We start from the raw sequence: 25,085 nt of genomic DNA on the forward strand, positions 1-25,085 counted from the left end.
GGGTGCTTGGATGGTCCAGTCAGGTGAGCGTCCAACTCTGGGTTTTGGCTGAGGTTGTGATCTTAGGATCATGAGATCAAGCCCTGTGTTAAGTTCTATGCTCAGTGGGGAGTCTGCTTGAGATTCTCTCTTGCTCTCCCCCTGCCCCTCTTGTTCATGCTCTCTCTCTCTCTAAAATTAATTAATCAAATCTTTAAAAATATGTATTCCTTAAGCCATATTGTAAACATTTGTGGTGTCATCTAGGCTTTGTTGTTCCATTGATAGAACATAGGCAGAGTAGATTTAGCATAATTTTTAGTGGCCTTAGGATTTTAGGAAGTGAGTACTGCTTTAACTTAAAGTCACCAGCTGCATTAGCCCCTAATAAGAGAATCAGCCTGTCCTTTGAAACTTTGAAGCCAGGCATTGACTTCTCCATTCTAGCTATGAAAGTTCTATATGGCATCTTCTTCCAATATAAGGCTGTTTTGTCTACGTTGAAAATCTGTCATTTATCATAGCTACCTCCGTGAATCATCCTATCTGGATCTTCTGGATAACTTTCTGCAGTTTCTACATCAATATTTGTTGTTTCACCTTGAAGTTTTATGTTATGTAAATGGATTCTTCCTTTAAACCTCATGAACCAACCTCTGCTGGCTTCAAGTTTTTCTTCTGCAGCTTCCTCACCATTGCCAGCTTTCATAGAGCTAAAGAGAGTTACAGCCTCTCTGGCTTAGGTTTTGACTTAAAGGAATACTGTGGGTGGTTTGATCTTCTATCCAGATGACTGAAACTTTCTCCATATCAGTAACAAGGCTCCTTCTCTTTCTTAATATTTATGTGTTCACTGGAGTAGCACTTTTAACTTCCTTCAAGAACTTTTGATTTCCATTCACAACTCAGCCAACTTTTGGGTGCAAGATGCCTTGCTTTTTGGCCTGTCTCGGCTTTCTACATGACTTCCTCACTAAACTTACTCACTTCTAGCTTTTGATTTAAAGTGAGAGATGAGCAACTCTTTCTTTCACTTAAACCCTTACAGACCACCATAGCGTTACTAATTAGCCTAATTTCAATATTGTTGTGTCTCATTGAATAGGGAGGGCTGAGGTGAAGGAGAAAAACTGGAGAATGGCCAGTTAGTGAAGCAGTCAGAACGCACACAACATTTATCTATTGAGTGTGCCATCTTATATGAGAGTGTGGCTTTTGGTACCCCAACACAGTTACAATAGTAACATCAAAGATCACAGATCACCATAACAAATGTAATAATGGGAAAATTTATAATATTGTACAAATTAACAAAATGTGACACAAAGACATAAAATGAGCAAATGCTGTTGGAAAAATGGTCCCAATAGATTTTCTCCATGCAGGGTTGTCAAAGACCTTCAATTTGTAAAACAGTTATCTGTGGAGTACAATAGAGCAAAGTACAATAAAATGAGAGATGTCTGTATATTATTTATAAATATTTTCTTGATTCTGTGGGTTGCCATTTTGCTCAGCACTCTTTTGATACATCAAATTTTTTTACTGTTCTTTTTCCTTTAATTAACATATAATGTATTATTTGCTTCAGTGCTACAGGTCTGTGAATCATCAGTCTTACACAATTCACAGCAGTCACCATAGTGCATACCCTCCCCAGTGTCCATAACCCAGCCACCCTATCCCTCCATGCCATCCTTCAGCAACCTTTATTTTGTTTCTGGAGATTTTAAGAGTCTCTTATGGTTTGTCTCCCTCCCTGGTCCCATCTTGTTTCACTTTTTCCTTCCCTATCCCCATGACCTCCCACCCTCAATTTTTTACTGTTCTTAATTGGAAGTTCAATTTGTGTATTTTTTAAAAGGTTTTATTTATTTTAGAGAGAGAGAAAGTGGGGGGGTGCACACCAGAGGAAGCAGAGGGAGAAGGGAGGGGGAGAATCTCAAGCAGTTTCCCCACTGAGCATGGAGCTTGATGTGGAGCTTGATCTCATAACCCTGAGATTATGACCTGAGCTGAAATCAGGAGTCAGACACTCAAGCAACTGAGCCACTTAGGCATCCTGTCAGTTTGTTTATTTTTTATGTTATTGCCTGAGCCTTTAGTGTCATATCCAAAAAATTAATGCCAAATTCAATGTTGTTGAGTTTTTGCCATATGTTCTCTATAAGGGTTTTATAGTTTCACATCTTACATTTATGTGTTTGATCTATTTTGAGTTAATTTTTGTATATTTTATTAAGAAACCAACTTTTTAATATTGATATCAACTTTTCCCAGCGGTATTTGTTGAAAACACTGTCCCTTCCCTATTGAATTGTCTCAGACCATTTACCAAAAAAAAAAAATCATTTGACCATGTATGTGAGGGTAGATTTCTGGGCTCTCTATTCTCTTCCATGGTTTTCCTGGCTGTCTTTATGCCAGTGGCACACTGTTTTCATTACCATAATGTGTAGTAAGTATTGAAATCAGAAAGTGAGTCTTCTAGCTTTATTCTTTTTCAAGATTATTTTGGCTATTCAAGGTCCCTTGAGGTTCCATAACTTTTAGGGTAGATTTTTATAATTTCTGTAGAAAGAAAAGTCATTGACATTTGAATAGGAATTACAATGAATCTATAGATCACTTTAGGTAGTATTGACAATATTAAGTAATTCAATCCATGAACATGGGATGTGCTTCTAGTTATGTCTTCTTTCATTTCTTTCACTAGTGTTTTATAGTTTTCATTATATAAATCTTCCACCTCCTTTGTTAATCCTAAGTATTTTATTTATGATATTGTAAATGGAATTGTTTGTATAATTTCCTTTTCCGAGTGTTCATTGTTAGAAATGCAACTGAATTTTCCCATGTTGACTTTGTATCCTGCTGTTTGCTGAATTTATTTATTACCTCCAACAGGCTTTTTTCTGGAATCTTTAGACCATTCTATATATAAGAACATAATCTGCAAATAGATAATTTTATTTCCTCCTTTCCAATTTCGTTGCTCTTTATTTCTTTTCCTTGACTAACAGCTCTGGCACAACTTTCTAATGCTATGTTGAATAGAAGTAGCAAAAGCTATTATCTTTGCCATGTTCCTCATGTTAGGAGAAAAGCTGTCAGTGTTTATTGTAGGCTTTTCATACATGGCTTTTATTATGTTAGGGTAGTTTCTTTCAATATTAGTTTGTTGCTTGTTTTTATCATGAAAGATTATTGAATTTTGTCAGTAGCTTGTTCTGTATCAGTTGAGATGATCATGTGGATTTTTTTTCCTTCATGATGTTGTTGTGGCATATTACACCAGTCAAGTTTTGTATATTGAACCATCCTTACATTCTAGGAAGAACTCCTATTTAGTCATGATGTATAATATTTTTAATATGTTGCTGAGTGCTGTTTGCCAGTGTTTACTTAAGGATTTTTGCATCACTGTCCATAAGGGATATTGGTCTGTAGTTTTTTTTTTCCTTTATAGTGTCCTTGTATAGCTTTGGTTTTATGGTAATACTGGCCCAACAGAATGAATTTTCTTCTCTTTATTGTTTTGGAAAATTTTGAGAAGGATTGAAGTTAGTTCTTTTTGTGATGGTTGTTAGAATTCACTAGTAAAGTCATCAGGTCTAGGGCTTTTCTTTATAAGGAGATTTTTTTATTAATGATTCAATCTCCTCACTAGTTATAGGTTTACTCAGATTTTATTATTTTATTTTATTTTTACAATTTAACCTTCTTAGGTTTTATTAGTCCAAGAATCTGTGCATTTCATTTAGGTTATCCAATTTGAAGTATACAGTTGTTCAGAGATTTTTTTATAATCCTTTTTATGTCCTATGTAATTAGTAGCAATGTTTCCACTTTCATTTCTGATTTTAGTAATTTGCCTTATCTGTTTTCCTTAAGCCATCTTAAAAATTTTTGTCAATTTTGTTGATCTGCTTGTTCTCTATTTCATTTATTGCTGCTCTGATCTTTATTATCTCCTTTCTTCTGCTGGGTTTTGGTTAGTTTAATTCTGTTTTGTTTGTTCCTTAAGTTATAAAGCTAGGTGTTGATTTTAGATCTTTATTGTTTTGTATTGTAAGCCTTTATACCTATAAGTTTTCCTCTTAGCATTCCATAACTTTTGGTATGTTATGTTGTCATTTCCATTTGTCTCTAAATATTTTTAAATTTCCTTTGTGATTTTTTTTATCCTTTGGCTGTTTTCCAGTTTTATTTCTGCCACTGATTGTTACTGATCTAACTTTATCCTGTTGTGATGGAAGAAAATACTTTACATGATATCTATATTTTTTAAAATCTATTGAGACATAAGTCATGTTCTAATATATGGTCTATTCTGGAAAATGCTCCATGTGCACTTAAGAAGAATGTTATTGAAGAATGTTGCTATTGTTAGGTAGACTGCTCTGTGTCTGTTTTATCTAGTTGGTTTATTGTGTTGTTTAAGCTCTCCATTTACTTATTTGATTCCTATCTGTTTTTTTCCTAGCGATTATTGAAAGTGGGATATTGAAATCTTCAGCTATTATTATGAACAATTTCTCCCCTCAGTTCTGTTTTTGCTTCATATATTTTGGTGGTCTGTTATTAGGTATGTAAAAATTTACTGTATCTTCTTGCTGTTTTGAAACACTTATTAATATGTAATGTGTTTTGTCTCGTGTAAACTTGTTTTAAATTTAAAATCCATTATGTCTGATCCTAATACAAAACCCCTGCTTTTTTTCGTTTACTGTTTTCATGGAACATATTTTTCTATCTTTTCACTTTCAGTGTATTTAGTGTCTTTGGATCTAAAATGAGTATATAGTTGGATCATGTATTTTTATCCATTTTCCCAGTCTCTGTCTTTTGATTAGAGACTTTTACTCCTTTACATTTAAAGTAATTATTGGTAAGGACTTAGTTCTATTTTTTTTTCTATATTCCTTACAGATTTTGACCCTCATTTCTTCCTGCACCATAGTATTCCTTTTTGTTTAGTTGATTTTTTGCAGTACAATGTTTAAATTTGTTTCTCACTTCATTGTGTATATATTCCATAACTATTTTGGGGTGTGTGTGGTTACCATGGAGATTGGATTTAACATTCTGAAGTTATTGCACTCTAATTTTAATATATAATGTACAAAATCTTTACTTCTTTAACAGCTCTATCTCTACCTGTTCTGATTATTGATGTCACAAAACTATATCTTTCTACATTGTGTACCCAAAAACATAAACTAATGATTCTCTTAAATACATTAATCTCTGAAATCATGTAGAAATCAAAATGTGGAGTTATAACCAAAGTTAAAGTAATACTAGCTTTTAGACTAACAATTTTTCTCTTTAAGAAATGCATCAGTCTCTAAAACCACTAAAACCACTTTTTGTTTTGTAGAAAACAAAAAATAGAGTTGCAAATAATTGTTACAATAATGCTAGTTTTTATAATTTCCAATGTAGTCACATTAATTAAGATCTTTATTTCTTCGTGTAGCTTCCAGTTACTGTTTAGTGGCCTTTCATTTCACCCTGCTGGACTTCTTTGAATATATTTTGCGTGGTAGGTCTAGAGGTAACAAATTCATTCAGCTTTTGTTTATCTGGGAATGTCTTAATTTCTCCTTCACTTTTGAAGGACAACCAGATAGAGGATTCTGGAGTGATAGTTTGTTTTTTTTTTCTTCTGTAGTTTGAATCAGTAGTTTTGAATATATTAGCCCAGTTACTTCTGGTCCCAAAGTTTCTGATGAGAATCTACTGGTAATTTTATTCAGGCTCTCTTATATGTGACAAATTACTCCTGTCTTGCTGCTCTCAAGATTCTCTCTTTGCTTTTGGCTTCCAAAAGTTTGATTATAATGTTTCTCAGTACGGGTCTCTTTGAGTTCATTTTATTCATAATTCATTGAGCTTGAATGTTTATATTCATCTATTTCATCAAATTTGAGAAATATTCAGACATTATTTCTTCAGATATTCTGTCTTTTCCTTCTCCAACTAGGACTTCCACAATGTGTATATTGATCCATTTAATGGTGTCTCACAGGTCCCTTAGACTCTGTTCACTTTCTTCAATCCTTTTTCTTTTCCCTGTACTTAATAATTTCCATGGTTCTAACTTCAGTTAATTGATTCTTGCTTCTGTCTGCTCAAATATGCCTTTGTATTAATTTCTGTTGTATATTTAAGCTCTGTAATTTTTTTAGGTTATTATCTCTTTATTGATATTTTTATTTTGTTCAGAAATTGTTTTGTTGATTTTCTCTACCTCTTCCTTTAGTTCTTTGATCATCTTTTAGACAGTTGTTTTAAGGGTTCCTGGGTAGTACAGTTGGTAGCATCCAACTCTTGGTTTTGGCTGAGGTTGTGATCTCGGTCTCTCTCAAGGTCCTGAGATCAAACCCTGTGTCAGGCTCCACATTCTGCATGGGGTCTGCTTAAATGAGACTCTCTTTCTCCCTCTTCCTCTCCCCTCCCCCTGCTCTCTCTCTCAAATAATCTTTAAAAAAAAAAGCAGTTGTTTTAAATTCTTGGTCTAGTAGATCTACAGGGTTTTCTTTAAGCAATAATTTCTGTTGATTTGCTTTTTTTCTTTTATTTTTTTTAGAGATTTATTTATTTGTTAGAGTGCAGGTGCATGACTGTGGGGAAGAACAGAGGGAAAGAATCTTCAAGCAGATTCTGAACTCAGTGGGGAGCCTGACATAGAGTTCATTCTCATGATCCATGAGATCATGAGCTGAGCTGAAACCAAGATTCAGAGACTTAATTGACTGAAGCAACCAGTCACCCCTACTTTTTTATTTTAAATGGACCATACTTTTCTCTTTGTTTCTATGTCTTAGAATTTTTTTTTGTTGTTGTTGAAAAACTGGATATTTGAATCTTATTATGTGGTAACTCTAAAAATCAAATTCTCTCTTCCTCTAGGGCTTGGGCTTGCTTGCTGTTTCTGTTTTGCTTATTGCTTTTCTTTTCTTTTCTTTTCTTTTTTTTTTTAAAGTAGGCTTCATACCCATCATGGAGCCTAATGAAGGGCTTGAATTCAAAAATCTGAGATCAAGATTTGAGCTAGGAGCAAGAGTCATAAGTTTAACCAACTGACCCACCTAGGCACTCCTGTTTATTGTTTTTTATTTTGATTGTTGTAGGATGTCTCTGTGCTAAGGACCAGCCCAAAATATAAACTTAAGATCTTCTCAGGTCTTTTTGAGCTTGTGCCTTTCCCAAGCATCCACAGTCACTTTCTAATTTTCCCCATATACACAGTTGCTTTTTACTGTCTAGTCTTTAACATCTGCCCCCAAGAAAAAAAGAGAAAAATGAAGGGGAGAGGTATGGACACCAGCCCTTTCAGTCCCCTGTAAGTCACTTCAACCAGAGGGAGAAGGGCTTGCAATGATGAAGAGTAGTTCAACAATAATCACCACCTGCCTCTTTGCATTTTTATCTGACCAGAGCACAGATCCTTGATATTTGGAAGGCAGGGTCCTTTTGCCCATTCTGGTTCCTGCAAGCTGTGGGCTGGTTGCTCTTGGAACATATGCATAGCTGCCTGCCTCATGTTTGGGAATGGGAGAAATGAATAGCTGTTACTGTGCTAAAACCTGAAATTGACCAAAATTAACATCGATAATGCACCATCCAAACCTCCCCTGGGTGTTACAATCTTTCAATAGATGTTCCAAAAGAGTTCCAAAAGAGTTACATCAGACAGATTCTGCCAGTGCAATTGTCTAGGTGAAGAGACAGATTTTGGATACTTCCTGCTGGGCCAGCTTCCCAAAATCCTTTAACTTGCTTTTTGATCTTAATCCTCAATGACATTATTTTATTTTAAAAGTAATGTTTACATTGTCGTGATTGATGACTATGTAGTATTCAATTTTCTAGATCAAGAATGGACAGATTTCTTCTTCAGAGGGCCAGGTGGCAAATATTTTAGGCTTTGTTGACCACATATGGTCTCCATTGATGCTGCTATTGCTGCTTTTTCTTCCTTTTCTTAAACCATTTCAAAAACGCAAAATTCTTAGCTCAAGGCTCAATGTCTAGATATACTATAAATTTTAGAGTAAATAAGATTTTTCCTCTTATTTGCTACTATAAACATCACCATAATATAAAATAGGTAATAGTTACAGTTTACAGAATATTGTAATTCAGTCTTCTTCTTGCAGCCTTTTTATGATTTTAGTGATGACTAGAATTTCCTTACTATATCAGGAGAATTATTTTTCTACTTTTTATAAATCTTGTTAACTTTATGCAAAGAAGTTACAAGATAATTCTTTCAATTATTAATTCAGCACACATTTACTTTGAGCCCTTTAAGTGTGCTGCTTCCTACTGGTAGACTACTTGATGAGTGGTTTTAGTAAAAGGAGCCCTCAATTCAAAACAGAGAATATTAGTAACATCATTTAAGCTGTCCTTGTATTGCCTTTTGTAGAACAACTTTAACCTGGGATGGATTTTAAGTTTGGGGCATTATAAACTTTCTTGAGGAGATGGTGTCCACAAAAATTAGGTAGCAAAAAGTGAAATTTGACATGTTGATCTACTAAATAACCTCTCTGTCCTTAAGATAACTGCAAGTTACTTTTTGCTATGGAAATATTCCAATTTCTCCCTTCTCATCGAAGCTGGTTCGTAGGACTATTTTGAAGAATACTGTCATGCAGCTGAAAGAAAATGTTAAGTTAGGTCTGCTGAATGGTTTCAGCATGCTGACAGCATTGTTCTAAAAATATATTTTTAAAATTATATGTCAAAAAGAAAGAGCTAAGCCTACTTAAATCCAAATATAGTGATATAGTAACATAGTAAAGTACAAGATAAAAACAATAGGAAATGGTAAATGACATCTTAAGTATCCATTTGATTAATGGATTATGTCTTTGAGAATAACTTGGTGATGGAGGATAGGCATGGAGTTGTTCTAATGTCCAATACCTTCATCAGAGAATGTTGTAAGAGACAAAATCTGTCTGCAAAGCCAATAGCCCATGGCCCAGACACAGGCTGCAGATGGGATGTATGTGTATCGTATCAGTAAAGGCATGTCTCCTTAAATTTTTATATACAACTTAGGGTCTATATATTTATTATTTTGTTGTTGTTGTTTAAATTAAAAAACAAGAAATTACTGTGTTTCTAAGTTCCAGGTCCTTTAGGAACAAAACTCTTAAACTGTTGTAAATAAATTTTAAAATTTGAGACTGTAACAAATGTGTTTGCTATTCCTTAATTTATATTCACAGATCTGAAATATTTGGAAATGATTTAAGTGACTACTGACTGTGAGGCACTATTCTGGGTACTATGGATATATTAGTGGACAGAAATAAACAAAATCCCCTGCTGTCATACCTTACATTATAGTGGAGGAAAACTAAAAATTGAAAATGAGGAAATAAAAATAGTGATTAGGTCTATGGATAAAGATATGGCCCCCAAAAGCGGGAGTATAAGTGCTTAGGTCTTGGGGTGACTGGGTGGCTCAGTCATTAAGCATCTGCCTTCAGCTCAGGTCATGATCCCAGGGTCCTGGGATTAGCCCTGCATCCAGTTCCCTGTTCAGTGGGGAGCTGCTTCTCTTCTCCCCGAACATGTGCTCTCTAGCTCTTGTCAAATAAATAAATAAAATAAAAATGCTTAGGTCTCATTGTCAAAGTCTTAGGCTAAGACATAATATTCACTAGGGTGAATATAATATTTGTGCTGAAACCTAAAGAAAATAAGGAATTGAACCATGGGATTGTGAGGAGAGACTTTCAGGCCAAGGATCTTAGGCAAGAGCTGTCTGGAGTGTTTGAGGACCAGCATGGAGGAGGCCAGGTGGCTGGAGTGTGCAGCATGAAGGGATAGCAGTACGAGTGACATCAGAGTGTATCAGGCCCAGACTGGGACACTTGCGGACCACATAATGGTTTGGCTTTTAACAGGTAGGATTGGAAGTCACTGAAGGTGGATAAACAGAGCAAAGGCACAATCTCATTTATGAAGTGCCATCTGAGGGTTGTATGGAGGAGGCAGACAAGGGTAGAATCAGGTGAAGCACTTAGAAACCTTTTGAAATAACTCAAGCAAGAGGTAATGATGGTTTGGTCCTTGATACTCATGCTGGAGGTAGTGAGAGGGGCTGGCAGGAAAGATGTAGAAGTGAGAGATTGACAGGAGTCTTGGATAACTTTATTGTTTAAATTTTTTTCTTTACTACTTTATCTACAAAAATCTACAGCAAATACTGTGATTGGATACATGTTTTCCCTTAAGATTAGGTGAAAAGATGCATGCTATGTCTCTTTCTGTTTATGACTGTACTAGAGGTCTTGGCCAAGGCAGTAAGACAAGATAGAGTAACAATGTTTTAAAACTTGAAAGAAGAAATTAAAATGTTATGGTGTTATTGTGGTTGATATACAGAGAATGCAAAAGAATCTACAGATAAATTATTAAATACTTAGAAGTATATCCCCCCAAGGGATATGTAAGATGCAATAAAGAAAACTATTAAAATTATAATGAGGGAAATGGCTAAAGAAATATAGGGATGGGGGAGACATAAATCATGTTTGGGGTGGATTGGAAGTCTCAACATTTCAAAGTTGTCAGTTCTTCCCCCAAATGATTTATAGATTCAATACAACCCTAATGAAACTCTGAATACTTAAAAAATCATTTTTGTTTTATTTTTTGAGGAACTTGAAAACCTGATTCTAAAACATAGGAAAATACGATAAACAGAAAATAGCAAAGAAACTCTGGAAGAGCCAAGGGGAGAGGACCTCTTCATCAAAAGTCAGGATTTACGCTTTAATTATGGGAATGTGTGTGGTCCTATCTCAGAGAGAAAAAGCAAGTTCAGTGGAATAGAAACAGATCTATGAACACTTGATTTATGACAAAGGCAGACTCTAGAGCAGGGAGAGCAAGGTGGTCTTTTCAAGAAATGATGCTGGAACACTTGGCTATCCATACCAAAGGAAAAAATGAAAGAAACCTAATTTTATCCCACTTAATGCACAAAAAAATCAATTCATATCAGCAATAAGATAATACAGAATAGCTTCATGATCTTCAGGTTAAAAAAGATATTTTTTAAAAAACAAGACAGCAATTAATCAAGACCACAATGCATAAACTTGACTAAGTTTTTGAAATCAATGAATGACAACCTAAAGAGAGGAAAAAAGAAAGCCACCTTGTGAAAATCTATTTTAACACATCATCAACAAAAGGCTTGCACCAAAATCTATAAATATCTTAAAAATTAATAAGAGAAAAAATAAGAATCTAATAAAAAAAAGAATGGCATGGGATGTGAACAGGTACTTCACAGAAGAGAATACCAATAGGGCTAATATACATATAAATAATATTTTGAACCTCATTAATTATGGGGAAATACAAATTAAAATCAAAATGAATTTTAAAACTGCAATGATATTAGTATGAGTACACCAGATGGGCAAAAATTAAAATGTTTGACGATACCAAGTGTTGGCGAGGAAGTGAAGCAATCTGAATTCTTATACTCAGTTAATGAGAATATAGATTTATAAAACCGCTTTGAACACAATTTGGTAGTCCTGATTACAGCTGAAGATATACCTAGAAAGATACAGAAAGATACCATTCTGTTCCTAGAAAAGGGTTTCATACGCTACAGAAATATATGTTTATATGCACCAGGATACATGCAAAAGAATATAGAGTGAAGTGTTCGAAAAAAGGTCCAAACAGGAAGCAATCAATGCCCACCAATGATATAATAGATAAGTACAGTGTGGTATATTCAAACCATGGGCAGTATACAGCCTTGGAAAGGGACTACGGAAACACAACAGCATGGATGAATCTTAAAGGCATAATGTTAAGTAAAAGAAGCCAGATCCATTGTAATGAGTAGTGCATTATACCATTTGTATATATTTAAAAAAAAAAAAAGGTAAAAATCAATCATACGTGTTAGAGATACAAAAGTAATACAATTGTGAAAGAAAAACAAGGAAAGGAGTCCCTTAAAATTCTGAAAAGTGTCTGTGGCCAGCAGGCAGGAGGCAGTGATGATTGAGAACGATCACTTTGAGGAGCTGGTTATTTTAGGTCTTGAGCCAGAGGTTCTCACACAGATTGTGGTTTTCTCATCATTTGCTGAGCTGAAAATTTGTATTTCATGTACCGTTCTGGCTATTTCTTATATTTTAAAGCAAAAATATAAACTGAGGCTCAAAAATTAGAAAATTCCTTCAGTGTGACACAATTAGTAGATGACAAACCTGGGGTTTGATCACCATCTTACCTGCTTCAAAGCACATGTCTTTCCCAATATATCATTGGCTTTTAAATTATGGTCCACGGTTCATGTCCCATACAAGAAAACTGCAGTGGCACTTATGAAAAATGCGCATTACAGAATTCCAGACAAAACTAACCGAATCAGAATTTTTGTGTGTTGGACCCACAAATCTGCATTTATCAAGTTTCAGAGGACTCTGAGGCACAATGAAGTTTAAAGGGACCGCACTGAATCACACTTAATTTTTCTCCATGGTAAGTGACCAATAATCCATCCCCTCTGAGAATCTCACATCTTTTTCTTCATTCCAAGAAGGAAAATTATTTTGACAGTTAAAAAAAAAGGAAGAAAGAAAGAATGAAAGAAAGAAAGAAAGAGGTAATGTACCTCCTGGAGCCAAAAGCAGGAGTTTGGAGCAAGTAAAAACTGTTTCTGGGATTCTAGGGTTAAAAAAAAAAAACGAAAAAACCAAATGGATGAGAGCAAGAGACTCAAATAATGTTTGGGGCCACACATTAAGTTTGGTTCTGGCATGACAATGTTTTTTCTGATGAGCCTTGTATATACTGTAGTGTTCCTGTGTCACAGGAGGAAGCTGGTCCCTTATGAATTTTGTTTATTTTCATATGTCCCCTTGGCGTTTAATAAATTTTCCCTGAGTATTACAGCTTACCCTAGCTATCCTGAGGTAACCACAGAAAGAGCTATCAAGGGATAAAAACTAAATTAAGAAGGTTCTTAAATGTTGCCTTCCTGCCTCCCACCAGAGAGGACTCTGCCTTTGTTTCAGTGTCTTCCCCTCTGTGCACTTGAGTGACCAGACTTACTTACCAGACAGCTTGTATGTGTGTATGAGTGTGTGTGCGCCTCCATGTGCTTATACACACATGCATGCAGTGAAGAATCTGGAATAAAGACTGGAAGGAGAGATGGAAAAGAGTATCATATAGAATTGAAGATGAATCATTTGCAAGTACGGAAGCAGGTGAAATGTATATATGTATGGATGAGAGATCCAAAAGGAGTTCCAGCCAAGCAACCGAAGAATTCCAGGTGATTTGAATTTACTTTTGGGTTGAGTTTCTGTGATCACAGCACCACTCAGAGGTTAGGTCACACTGGGTATGGCTTTTTCAGCAACCTGGAACCAGAGCTTGAAAAGATAATCAGGGCTCCCTTAGAAGACAGTGAGGTGCCCTGGTAGCCCCATAATTGGTGAGGGAACACCAAGAGATGTGCAAAAGCGGTGCAGAGATGTGACTGCTTGTTGGCCGCCTGCCCCTTGGTGGACGTGTAGATAGTGCAGCCTGAGACCAGCCCAGTGGTTTTATGGATCGTAGCCAGGCTTGCCATGACTGTGCTTTCTGAGTCTGTGAACCCTTAGGTTTGTGTTTGGGAGCACATCAACAAGACAACATTTTCACTTGATAGAAATACTGCTTTCACTAAACCACCTGAGTAGAAGCATCCTTTCACAGTGACCAAATTATGTCTTGTTTTGGGTAACTATAATAGCATATGCTGGGTATTGTGCTCACAGCAAAAGAACAGAACAATTTCTTCTTTATTCCCAGAACATTGGTACAAAACATGAGCAAACAGTTCAGAGGTTGGACTTTATATTCTTAGATGTAGCCTATGTATTTGTTCAAAAGAGACTATTTTCTATGTTTCTAGGTTTTTTCCAAGGAGCAGAGATAACCCATATTGTATTTTTCTCCAATCTGAAAATGATTTAGGATTAAAAATAACTTCTGGGGCACCTGAGTGGCTCAGTCGGTTAAGTGTCCAACTCTTGATTTCAGCTCAGGTCATGATCTCATGAGACTGAGCCCAAAGTTGGGCTCCATGCTGGGCATGCAGCCTGCTTAAGATCCTTGCTCTCCTCTCCCTCTGCCCCTATCCCCACTCACATACACTCTCTCTAAAAATAATAAATAAATAAAAACCAAAACCCAAAAAAATTAAAATTAAAATCTGTACATACTTTATAGTTTGCAAAACCTTTCAGGAATATTTCCATACATGGACCCCTTCTCAACACTGTGAGGTAGCGTTTATTACTCTCACACTATACTAAGGAAAACCTGAGTCTGAGACTTTAATGAATTAGGCTGAGGTCACTTGAGTTGGATGAGACTGAGTTGGTTAGGAACATTTTATTATAGGTCCTCAGTGCTTTAGTTTTATTACAACTCTCTGTATACACACACACACAGCTATTTTTCAGGGACATGGCACTCAGTGTTCTCTCCAATGCCTGCCACAATTTCTTGGCATTTGGTTGATTGAAATGGTAAGTAACCTAGAAACACGAAAATGTCAACTAGGATTGGGGCTTTAAAATGATCAGGCGGAATTATTTGGACATGCTTGACTTCTTAAAACTAGAACTGCTTTAAAGTGCAGCCATGATGGAGAACCACCATTATCTTTTCCTCAATTTGATAGTAGGTTACCATTAAAAAGACACTTGTGTTTTGTATTTCTTATCGAACCTACTGCTGCTGGTCACGGTAAAGTGAATGCATTTGGCAGATCTAGGATCAGGTTCTGGTCCTGCTGCCAGCAACGTTTTCTTGACACAGGAATATAACATCTCCGAGGATATGCTTCCTGACCTGTGAAATGGAGGAATTAGCATCTGCCCTGCATATTCATTGGAATTATGTAGGACAAATTAGACCATACATGTGACACTTTGTTTCAGTTGTGAATTGTTGCACAAATATGAGGCATCATCTCTCAGCATGAAATGTATTCTGGGTGATTAGATATGACCCATTGTGCTTCATTATGAATATTTTAATATAGGTGTAAGGACTCTTTTAAATGTCAAAAAGATATATCATGGGAAGAACGGGCTATTTTTTGAAAGAACTTAATTCCCTTTTGTAACTCAAGTAAGAAAAAATGAGCCGGTGGGGCTTTATGAGTTTTCAAGGCAAAATAGAAAATTGAGATCTGTAATAAACATATGAATTAACTCTGAAAATAGCCAAATTAATTTTTATAAAAGTAGAATTAATAAGAGATCTGACTTATATAGATTAATTTTACTGAAACGTAACATTTTTAAGTGCTAACCAATTTTCTGATATTATAAATAGAAAGTCCAGTAACAATACAAATTTGTTTTTTAAAAACAAAATATTTGGGTATTTTTCCAGTAACAAAAGAAAAAGGAAGCTGTAGATGACAGAGCTATAATGGCACAATCTCACTTCTGATATGTGCAATGATCCTTGAGTGAATCACATGATCATTTCCTTGCCTCCCTGACAAATCTGTAAGAAAGAGAGGAAACAGAAAGACTGAATTAGCTCTGTAAGTGTAATATAGCTAGGAACTGTGAAGTATTCAATGCAAACTTTTTTCTTGAAGGAATAGGACTACCATGGTTATAGGAAATTATTTGTCATAGGAAAATCAAGAGTATTCGACTTGATTTTGTTACCTGCATAGTTCTACACCTAAGAAGGTATCTCTACACCGAAAACAATCTGTTAGTTGGAAGTAAAGTCAAGTAAATTGATCTACAGATAAGACCAAGAAGTGATAATTCAGGGATGTAACATTTGTTGCTTTTTTTGCCCCCACACGATAGTACGTGACTTCTGCTTTAGGCTACCATATACAATAGCACAAGGACATATACAGCTGGGGGACCAGCAGCACATTCAGGTACAACATCCTCCCTGGTATAATTGCACACTGGTCAGAAGTCTCTAGTGGCCTATTTCAGGATTTCATATCATTCTGTCAAAATCTATAGCCAATGGCTTTAATAAATATAGAAGTACTTATCAAAGATATATTTTATACAAAGCTGGCAACAATTGTATATTAAGTGGCAAATGGATAGAACAAAATTGATGGTTCAGAATTATAATCTGAAATAAAAAATAAAATTAGACCACAATAAAAAGTCTTCCACTATAGTTATGCAAATTAATGGCATGAAATAGTATGAGAAAGCCTGGTTTAACTACAGTCTTAGGAAATGCCTTTGTTCTTCATATTTCCATATGGAGAGATCTCCAACATGGTGACATTACTCCCATGACCTATCTTGCTGGTGGTTGACAGTCATTAATTCAGGAATTAGATCTTCTAAAGGTGTAAGTGCTGAAAGTCATTCTTACTTCTCCATCCCAGGTCATGGCAAAACAGTAATTAAGGGTAAGTTCATCTACTCCTCAAAACCACATTCTTCATAATTACATTGTCCCAATACCCAGAATCACAGGAGCCAAGTACAAGCAGTAGCAAACCCATTGTATCTCATACTTAAGCCACATACTCTAATTTAGGTTGTATATTTAATAAATTTCCACTCATATGACTTTTGTCAATGATAAAATTTTTCAATTTGTTCAAAGTTACATAGGCAAAAAGTGTTATTGTGTTCCCTCAAAGTCAGATAACTGTGTAATATGAAACAACTTAGAAGTGTTAATTTTTTGCTGAGAATATAGACGATATAAAGTTAGAGAATAATAGTGGTTTTTAAATATGTAAAGGACTCTCTTTTACATAGGGATTAATCTGTTTTACTTCAGAGGGAAACAGATTTCTATTAAATATAGAAAAACATTTCTAGCAATTAAAGCAGGAGCAATAAAATTCATTCAAGAATCTACCAAGATCCAATTATAGTGCAAGGTACTAAAGATTCAACAGTGATCATGCCCAGCATGATGCCTTCCCTCATGGAGCTTGCTCTTCAGAAGGAATAACAAACAGGTGATTTATAACCCAGTGTCATGAGTACTATTTTATGGAAAGTACAAGGATATTACTGGAACACCTGCCATGGAGTACGTAGCTGAGTCTAGGGCATATGAGATTTATGACTTTAAAAAGGTCACACTGTCTGTTTTATGAAGAGGAGAGGGAAGCACAAAAAGAAAGGAATACAGACTGAGTACGTGGGAATAGATAGACGTGGAGAAGTGTAGACTATTCTTATATATCTCCATCACTGGAAATGCTGAAAAACTGTTACTCTGCAGTGACAGAGGTTAAATATAGACTTCATGTGTTGACTAATCATGTAGTAATCTCTAAGGATATTGCTGCCTCTAGATTCCTTCACTGCCCAGGTTGGTCCAGTTGAAAGAACTGGGTGAAGGTCATTACTCACTGAGATTGTTCAGCCAAATCAAATGTAACAGCTGTGTTTTTTTCCCCCTCTACCCAAATCTGTGGCGAATTTCTGATGTTGAGGTGGTGAGGATTGACTTCAGTACAGAGAGATGAATTTTTTTTGACATCTCTATTTTCAAAAGAGTATCATGACTTAGAATTTAACATTTCCTAGAGAACATTTAGAGCGGGCATTGGTATTATCAGGGGCCATTAGAGATAACTGGAGGCAATCTGCTACAATTATGGCTGGTGTTTTACTTAATGGATAGATCTTTTAAAAATTCATTCTTAATATTTCCAACTCTTATCAAACCAATATACAGATATATTTTAACAAATCAGATTAAACCAGAATATTTACCAGTAAAATCAGCATCTCCTTCCATCCTCAAGTCCTATTCCCTGGAGGCTTTCATTTTTAACTCTTTCCATCATTTCTTCTGGCATTCTTCTAATATTTATTCTTTACTTATCTTTTTTAGAAATGATCTGTTGGCTTAAGTTATAATTGATACAAATTTAAATTTATTTTCATACCCCAAGGTTTAATTTCATTCTCTGTAAAGGGTAAGAAAACAATAAGCATTCATCTCCTAGCTCACGGCGAGGCTCAAATGAACCATGTCACTGCACTGCTTCAAATCCGCCTTCCAACCACAGAACCATTGTGCATCCTCCCCTTTGGCCACAGAAGCTCACCAAGTTTTAGCAGGGCAAAACTGCTACCCAGTTCTTTTGAAATCTGCAATGACCATGTGACTGTTTCACCAACGCATGAGCAATGAGTATCACCTGCTTAAAAGGAAATGTCACCACTCCTAATCTTCCTTTCCATCCTTTCTAAAAGCTGGAAAGCAAATATACTGCTGTACACAGCTTTAACACAGAACAAAAACAACACCTTAAAACACAAGGCGGGGCGCCTGGGTGGCTCAGTGGGTTAAGCCTCTGCCTTCAGCTCAGGTCATGATCCCAGAGTCCTGGGATCGAGCCCCGCATCGGGCTCTCTGCTCTGCAGGGAGCCTGCCTCCACCTCTCTCTCTGCCTGCCTCTCTGCCTACTTGTGATCTCTGTTTGTCAAATAAATAAATAAAATCCTTAAAAAAAAAAAAAAAACACAAGGCAGCCAGATAGAAGGATTCCTTAGTCCCTGGATGATCTCAAGAAGCATAATTGTTCTCAACAGCATTATATCAGCAGTTTGCCACTGGTGTGGGTCACTAATGAAGAAAATATGATGTTATCTTTACCATGTTTTCTTATAATCTCTAGACTCTTATGTGACAAAGGTTTATCTATTTTTTTGAACCACTGTCTTTCAAAGTATCTTTGTTAGTACCTCAGCCTATATATACTATGGAAAACACTTTGTACACCTGCCAAGTTCTAATGTTCAGTTATAATTTGGATCATTCATATATACTCATTCACAATAACTGCTAATTCACTGTGTTCTACCAAGTTCCCATCCCAACTAAAAATTAGAGCAAGTCAGCCATGCAAATTAGCACTGAACTAACAATTTACTAAATAGATCCCTTGTGGTTTTAAAGAGTTAATACAGCTTCTAAAAGTACCTAACCAAGCTTGCTTATAGTTTAAGTTCTGGAAGGACCTGGCTCATTATAAACTAGTACTTTTAAGTTTAAAGGTTTTTTTTTTAAAGATTTTTAATTATTTATTTCACAGAGAGAGATCACAAGTAGGCCGAGAGGCAGGCAGAGAGAGAGGAAGGCAGAGAGAGAGGAAGGGAAGCAGGCTCCCTGCTGAGCAGAGAGCCCGATGCGGGGCTCGATCCCAGGACCCTGGGTCATGACCTGAGCCGAAGGCAGAGGCCTAATCCACTGAGCCACCCAGGTGCCCCTAAGTATAAAGATTTTGATGATAGTTTTATATATCTAGCTATTTGGATGAGAATAGCTAAAGAGTTCAAAGGCAATTGGTTGTTCAGTCTAGCAAACATGAATTGAATAATCAAAATGCATATAGCACTGACTTAGTAAATCTCTCTTAATAGGGTAGGAGCAGTTATCTCCTGGGAAAAGATTAAGAAATAGAGACTTCTGGGAAAGACTTGGTTGCCAAGGCCTAAAATAAATAGGTTTTGCGGAATATGGAGAATAATAGCACTTAACCAGGCATCTAAGAATACATGCTTTCCACCATCACCCTGAGTCAAAGGAAATACTTAGGAGAATTTCAGGAAACCGGCTGGTGGAACTCCCTTTTAGAGAAAGGTTTATTTTGTCTTGCGCAGTAAGGGTACTTCTGTTCTATTAGTGATAGCCTGGCATATGGCATTTTGATGTCATTATGGCACATGCCTCTATACTTGATTTGAGCTTCTCAAAGAAACTTCTAAAATAAAATAATTGATTTGAATTAATTTATTAATTGCCCTAAATTATTTCATATATACGTGTGTGTGCGTGTGTGTGTGTGTGTACACACACACACACACACACACGTATATATGTTAGTGACAGGTTGCATTTCTGAAGTCCATCATCCAATAACTCCATGAAAACAGAATGATTATATATTGTCAAGTGATAAATTTGGACATGCTGCCTAATAGGTATGAATATGTGGAGACAGTGAAACTGGTCATTTAAAATTGAGGAATTCCCAGAAAAATCTGTATATATAATTGTCATTACAGTGTTCATTTATATTAGTATTAAGCTACTGTCCACATAAAACCTAGGTAAGAATAAGATAGTTACTCTGGAATTGGAATTAATACAAGTATTTCTTATTACATTATTTTAAAATCTGGAATCCAACCTCATGGATATTTTGTAGAATCATAATTTATAAAGATATGTGGTTTATTAAGTGCTTTGATAAGATCTATGTTTTCTGCCAAATAGTCTACAAGAAAGGGAATACTCTTTTAAATGTAAGTGTAACTCACATACTATCTGACTTTTGGGAAGATTTCTAATATTGTGTCGAAGGGAGCAAATTTGAACAGCAAACTTTGCAATATCTTAAAGTATCTACCTCTTTAAGGTGTCACAATATATGAAATATGATTGGAATATGATTCTCTACTAGGTTATTTTAGTTTTTCTATCCATATTAAAATTTATGATAAACTCAGAGGTTACGGGGCAAATGACACAACTTCTTGAGTTCTTGTTTTAAAAAAAGGAAACACATTATTTAGCAATAATTTGCATACCTATACAACTCACCCACTTAAAATGTAAACTTCAGTGATTTTTAGTGTATTTCCAGAAATGTGCAATTATCACCACAGTCAATTTTAGACGATCTCATCTCTTCTAAAAGAAACTTCCTGCCTGTAGGTTCCACCCACCTAAATCCTTGTGCTCACCAACCTTACACAACCACTAAAACATTCTCTCTGTATAGATTTCCCTATTCAGGGCAATTCATGTGAATGGCTTTTGTGGCTGGTTTCTTTTACTTGACGTATTTTCAAGATTCATCCATGTTGTAGGGGCGCCTGGGTTGCTCAGTCATTTAAAGCGTCTGCCTTCAGCTCAGGTCGTGATCTTGGGATTGAGCCCTGCATGAGGATCTCCTTTCATTTTGTAAGTTTAAGGTGTACAACATGTTGATTTAATATATATACTACAAAATATATATATATATGTGTATATATATATAGTGTTAGCTAACACCTCCCATCATGTCACATAATTAACATTTCTTTTTAAGGTGAGAACCTTTAAATCTACTCACTTAGAAACTTTGAAATATTTAATACAATATTATTAACTATTACCATGTTGTATATTAGATCCTTAGAATTTATTTATAAGTGGACATTTGTAATCTTTAAAAAACATCTCCCCATTTCTCCCACACCCCAGCCCCCGGTAACCATTACTGTACTTTCTGTTTCTATGGAATCGGTATTTTTAGATTCCACATGTAAGTAAAATTATATATTATTTGTCTTTCTCTGACTTATTTTACTTGGCATGATGTCCTCAAGATTCTTTCATTTTATCACATGGGTGAATAATATTCCACTGTTGACATATACCACATCTTTATCCATTGATCTGTTGGTAGGTACTTAAGTTGTTTCCATATCTTGGCTATTATGAGTAATACTTCAGTGAATATGGAAGTGCAAATATCTTTTTGAGATCCAGCTTTCTTTGTTTTTTTTTGAGTAGGTTAAAATTTTACTTTACCCAAGTCCAAGTCATATGTGACATTTATATTTTTTTAAGATTCTAGGTTTGTGGCTCTCTGAGACCACATACTTGGTCTGGTGTTTTGTTTTGTTTTTTACCTTTTATTTAGTTATTTTTTATCATTATGTTCAATTAACTGGCATGTAGTACATCATTAGTTTTTGATATAGTGTTCAGCAATTCATTAGTTGCCTATAATACCCAGTGCTCATCACCACATGTGCCCTTCTTAATACCCATCATCTAGTTACCCCACCCCTGCCCCCACACACACCTCCTTTCTGTAACCTTCAGATTGGTTCCCAGAGTCCAGAGTCTCTCATGGTTTGTCTCCCTCTCTGATTTCTTCCCATTCAGTTTTCCCTCCCTTCCCCTATGGTCATCCATACTATTCCTTAATGTTCCATATAAGAGTGAAACCATATGATAATTGTGTTTCTCTGCTTGACTGACTTCACTTAGAATAATCCCCTCCAGTTCCATCCATGTCGATGTAAATGGTGGGTATTCATCCTTTCTGATGGCTGAGTAATATTCCGTTGTGTAGATGAACCACATCTTCTTTATCCATTTATCTGTTGAAGGGTATCTTGGCTCCTTCCACACTTTGGCTATTGTGGATATTGCTGCTGTGAACATTAGGGTGCATGTGACTCTTATTTTTACTACGTCCGTGGTTTTGGAGTAAATACCTAATAGTGCAATTGCTGGGTTGTAGGATAGCTCTATTTTTAACTTCTTGAGGAACCCCCATACTGTTTTCAATTGACAATAGCTACAAAAACCATAAGGTACCTAGGAATAAACCTAACCAAAGAGGTAAAGGATGTATATTCTAGAAACTATAGAACACTTAGGAAAGAAACTGAGGAAGACACAAAGAGATGGAAAAATATTTCATGCTCATGGATTGGAAGAATAAATATTGTGAAAATGTCTACACGGTCCAGAGCAATCTACAATTTCAGTGCAATTCCTATCAAAATACCTTGGATATTTTTCACGGAACTGGAACAGACAATCCTAAAATTTGTATAGAACCAGAAAAGACACCGAATTGCCAGGGAATTGTTGAAAAAGAAAACCAAAGCTAGGGGCAACACAATGCCTATCTTTAAGCTATATTAAAAAGCTGTGATCATCAAGACAGTATGGTACTGGCACAAAAACAGACATATAGATCAGTGGAACAGAATAGAGACCCCAGAAATGGACCCTCACCTCTTCAGACTCAACTCTTAGACGAATCAGGAAAGAATATCCAATAGAAAAAAGTCTCTTCAATAAATGGTACTGGGAAAATTGGACAGCCACATGCAGGAGGGTGAAACTGGACCATTCTCTTATACCATACACAAAGATAAACTCAAAATGGGTGAAAGACCTAAATGTGAGACAGGAATCCATCAAAATCCTAAAGGAGAACATAAGCAGTAACTTCTTCCACATTGGCCACATTGTCTTCTTACAGGACGTGTCTATAAAGGTGAGGCAAACAAAAGCAAAAATGAACTTTTAGGACTTCATCAAGTAAAGGAAACAGTAAAGGAAACAGTCAACAAAAGTAAGAGGAAACTCACGGAATGGGAGAAGATATTTGCAAATGACATTACAGATGAAGGGCTGGTATCCAAGATCTATAAAGAACTTCTCAAACTCAACACCCATAAAAACAAATAATCCAGTCAAAAGATGGGCAGAAGACATAAGCAGACAGTTGTCCAAAGAAGACAACAAATGGCTAAGAGACACTTGAAAAAATGTTCAACATCACTAGCCATCAGGAAAATACAAATCAAAACCAAAATGAGATACCACACTACACCAGGTAGAATGGCAAAAATTAATACCGGAAACAACTGTTATAAAGGGGAACCCTCTTACACTCTTGGTGGGAATGTAAGTTTGTACAGTCACTCAGGCTCTCCTTTCAGTGGCAGGTCAGCTTCTCCCTCGCTGTGCTCCCTCTCCCTTTCACTCTCCCTTAAATAAAATAGTAAAAAAATAAATAAATAAATAAAAAAGATTAATCCATGTTGTAGCATTTAATGGTACCTCATTCCTTTTTTTTTTTTTTAAGATTTATTTATTTATTTACTTGACAGCAAGTGAGAAAGAGAGAGAAATCATAAGTAGGCAAAGAGGCAGGCAGAGAAGGAAGCAGGCTCCCTGCTGAGCAAAGAGCCTGATGCGGGGCTCAATCCCAGGACCCTGAGATCATGATCTGAGCCGAAGGCAGACGCACTGAACCACCCAGGCACCCCACCTCATTCCTTTTTATGAAAAACAAAACCAAAACCAAAAAAACATTATATGGATATATCACATTTTGTTTATCTATTGATCAGTTGGTGGACACTTGTTTCCAATTTTTGGCTATCATGAATAATGCTGCTATGAATATCTTCTATGTTGCTATGAATATGTTCAAGTTTCTGTGTAGACTTATGTTTTCATTTCTATTGGGTGTATGCAGAAGTGGAATTTCTGGGTCATAAGATAGCTATGTTTTATCCTTTGAGTAACTACAAGACCATTTCCCCAGGAAAATTTACCATTTTACATACCCACAAAGAGTAGAGGATTCCAATTTCTCCATGTTTTTGCCAACACTTGCTATTATCTTTTTGATTCTAGATATCCAAGTGTGGTATCTCATTATGGTTTTGATTTACATTTCCCCAATGACTAATTATGTTTAGCACCTTTCCTTGTGCTTATTGGCCATATGTATATATTCCTTAGAAAAATGTGTATTTAGATCCTTTGTCCATTTTTCAACTGGGTTATTTGTCTTTGTATTTTCCATAATGTTCTTTCAGTTCCATCTGATATTACATATTTCATGGATACACACCTTCTCTTTCCCATCACTAAAAAGAAGTTGGACTGTTTTCCTCAAGGCTGAAGTCTTTTTAGAACATTTGTTTACATGTGGTGAGTTTCTCCTTTCCTAGAGAGCATCTGAGATTTTTATTGCCTTCCTTAGGGCTCCATGACATGACTAAATAAACCCAACATAATTCTTTTCTGCACTAGTAGTTATAGTTTTCCAACCAGAACATCTTTTATTGGCCCCTAGGGGACAAGCTAACAGAGAATGACAATGAGTTGGAGAGCTAGTTAAGCTACTAAAGTGGTGACAAAATTTTAGTGGTTTTCTTTCACCTTCTTGCAAATCTAATGTATTTTTCATAGTGACTTTCAAATTTTGCTTTGTATGTTCTGGATTTAGACCAAAAAAGACTATTTCACAAACCTTACAAAGTTAACCTAACTGTGGTTAAACATTCATTTTTCTGTGATTTGTGTGCATTTGGCATTTTAATAAGAATTCTCCTTTACCATAAAGACATATTTTTCATGAAACTTTTATGTGCTGATAAATTATATCAATATATATGAGTAAAATATATGAGAAATAGACAAAACTGACAGTAATAACACTCTAACTTACCATCTTAAGTCTTTGATCCATAAGCAAA

This window comes from Enhydra lutris, unplaced genomic scaffold, assembly GCF_002288905.1.
Source record: "Enhydra lutris kenyoni isolate GAN:26980312 unplaced genomic scaffold, ASM228890v2 scaffoldscaffold8, whole genome shotgun sequence".
Taxonomy (NCBI): Eukaryota; Metazoa; Chordata; class Mammalia; order Carnivora; family Mustelidae; genus Enhydra; species Enhydra lutris.